The sequence below is a fragment of the Halichondria panicea genome, chromosome 2 (assembly GCF_963675165.1).
Source record: "Halichondria panicea chromosome 2, odHalPani1.1, whole genome shotgun sequence".
Taxonomy (NCBI): Eukaryota; Metazoa; Porifera; class Demospongiae; order Suberitida; family Halichondriidae; genus Halichondria; species Halichondria panicea.
Genome location: NC_087378.1, coordinates 4,418,043 through 4,420,542, shown reverse-complemented (window position 1 = coordinate 4,420,542; position 2,500 = coordinate 4,418,043). Strand labels below are relative to the sequence as shown.

Genomic DNA, 2,500 nt, shown 5'->3' with positions numbered 1-2,500 from the left:
GCCACTACCGTACCATCGAAAGTTGATAGGGCAGAAATTTGAATGAAGCACCGTCGGCGCAAGGGCCATACGGTTCGAGCAGTTATCATGAATCACCAAGGAACCGAGCCCCGAGAGACTCGCATTGGTTTTGGATCTAATAAATACATCCCTTCCGAAGAGTCGGGACTTTGTGCATGTATTAGCTCTAGAATTACCACGGTTATCCAAGTAGTAAGAAACCATCAAATAAACTATAACTGATTTAATGAGCCATTCGCAGTTTCACAGTATAGAAGCGTTTATACTTAGACATGCATGGCTTAGTCTTTGAGACAAGCATATGACTACTGGCAGGATCAACCAGGTAACTATCGGGACGCCAGAGCGTGCGAGACGCACTGTGTCACTCGACCGTCCTCGTTCAGAGGGCCGGCCAACGCATCACACCAGTGCGGCCACGCGGACCGCAGAGGGTTCAACAATTTTGCAAATCCTCGGCCACAGACTCACCAACTGAAGGCAGGAGAGGGCAGCTGAGGCCCACTCGTTGCCTGCAGATACAGTCAATCACGGGGATCGACCGGCAGCGAGACCGTACGAATGCACTCGTGATTCGTGAAATGATGCAAACCTAACTGCACTCGACCGGAGGGAGCCAGCCCACTGATGACCAGTCACCAGCAGGTCAGACGCCCGCCGACACAGGCAGTCTACAACGATGCGGACACACGGATGAACCGCTGCAGTCACCCTACACAGCACCCGTCACTAGGAGCAACGCTGGAACTCGTCTCGTATGTAATTAAGCGTGACTTTTTTTGCCACAACACCCCACTTCACGACCTATCAACACGCTCATTTGTACGACACTCTTGTTTGGTTGCTTATCTAGCCCACGTGGTCACATTGTTCAATTCGTCTGCACTTGTATGGTAATTGCTTGCGATATATTGCTCAAATTTTCGCGCTACGCGCGTTCATTCCTTCATTCGTCTGCACTTGTATGGTAATTGCTCCAATTTTCCGGCGCGCAAATCCCCTCTGCAATGTTCCCATCTGCACTGTTCCCCGTCTGCACCCTTCCATTCCGCTAAACATACAGTTCAAGTTATACATGGCTAACATACAGTTACAATACAATACTGGAGATTGCACAATCTTTGCAACACAAATAGAAACAAGTGTGTTGAGCACTGTGGTTCCTTATTATATATGGGATGTGCTCATAATTTAAGTAGTAAAACAGACCACAGTGTGTGTACTCAAATTCCATATAAGGAAGGGTAATGCTCTATGCTTTTACTGTCTTGTTGCAAAGATTCTGTATAGTATTATAGTACACTCACTCACTCACTCACTCACTCACTATATTGCAGCACAACATCTATTCGCCAGCAGCCAGCCAGCCAGCCAGCCAGCCAGCCACCCACCTCTTACTATTCATCAGTCAGTCGGTCGGTCGGTCGGTCGGTCGGTCGGTCGGTCGGTCGGTCGGTCGGTCGGTCGGTCGGTCGGTCGGTCGGTCGGTCGGTCGGTCGGTCGGTCGGTCGGTCGGTCGGTCGGTCGGTCGGTCGGTCGGTCGGTCGGTCGGTCGGTCGGTCGGTCGGTCGGTAGGTAGGTAGGTAGGTAGGTAGGTAGGTAGGTAGGTAGGTAGGTAGGTTGGTGGGCCGGCCAGTCAGCCAGCTACAACATAGCTTCACAAGCTACACAACAATTGCTGCTTTAACTACCAGCTGCAGCTTCTAATTATAACTACCCATTGAAGCTACTTTGTAACTAGGCGCTTTGTAAGGGGCCGCTTTGTAACTAGGCAAGGACTTCATTACACTAACATTAATTTTTTCCACCACGAGGACTTTAGGCTGGAAAATAGAAATAATAGGGCCTTAAGTGCTCGTTGACTTTACACTCCATGAACATTACAACTTTTTACCCACTACTTTTATTCCCACTTGAATTTACTGTACATTATTTGCGTATTGTTAGCAACGTACAATACAATACTACTTGAAGATAAGCTTGATATTGTTATGATCAAATGAAGCATGGCTCAATGAAGGATATACTCACTCACTCACTCACTCACTCACTCACTCACTCACTCACTCACTCACTCACTCACTCACTCACTCACTCACTCACTCACTCACTCACTCACTCAGGGAAAATATTTAAATTTCCTGCTACAGTGCTGCTACATTGCAGCCCATAAAATCTGCACATTTCCTGAGGTGTCCTGCAAGTGTCCTGCAACCTACTTACAAAGGATAGTGCAACGTTTCCTGTATAGTTTCCTTTACTATTCCTGAAGTAGTTCAGGACTTGTGTAACATTCATAAGTCTACAGGAAATTTTGTATTTGTAAAGTATAAGAAATTTTGATATTTTTCCTGTGTCACTCACTATAATTAGGATAGTTATAATTATACGTGCGTAATTATACAATTACTGTTTGCAAGTAGCCATCATCACATACTTCAGTTGCTTGCAGTGCCATGACTATAATGACAAAGGCAGG

At 46.7% G+C, this 2,500-nt stretch overlaps 1 non-coding gene across 1 annotated transcript in view; it reads right to left on the bottom strand.

Moving 5' to 3' along the window:
* The window catches only part of LOC135332627 (small subunit ribosomal RNA), a 1,812-nt gene extending 1,463 nt beyond the window's left edge, over positions 1-349 (bottom strand). Inside the window, exon 1 of the ribosomal RNA XR_010393475.1 lies at positions 1-349. This exon is cut by the window's left edge and continues 1,463 nt beyond it. This is a non-coding gene — a ribosomal RNA (small subunit ribosomal RNA).
* Positions 350-2,500: the final 2,151 nt, after the last annotated feature.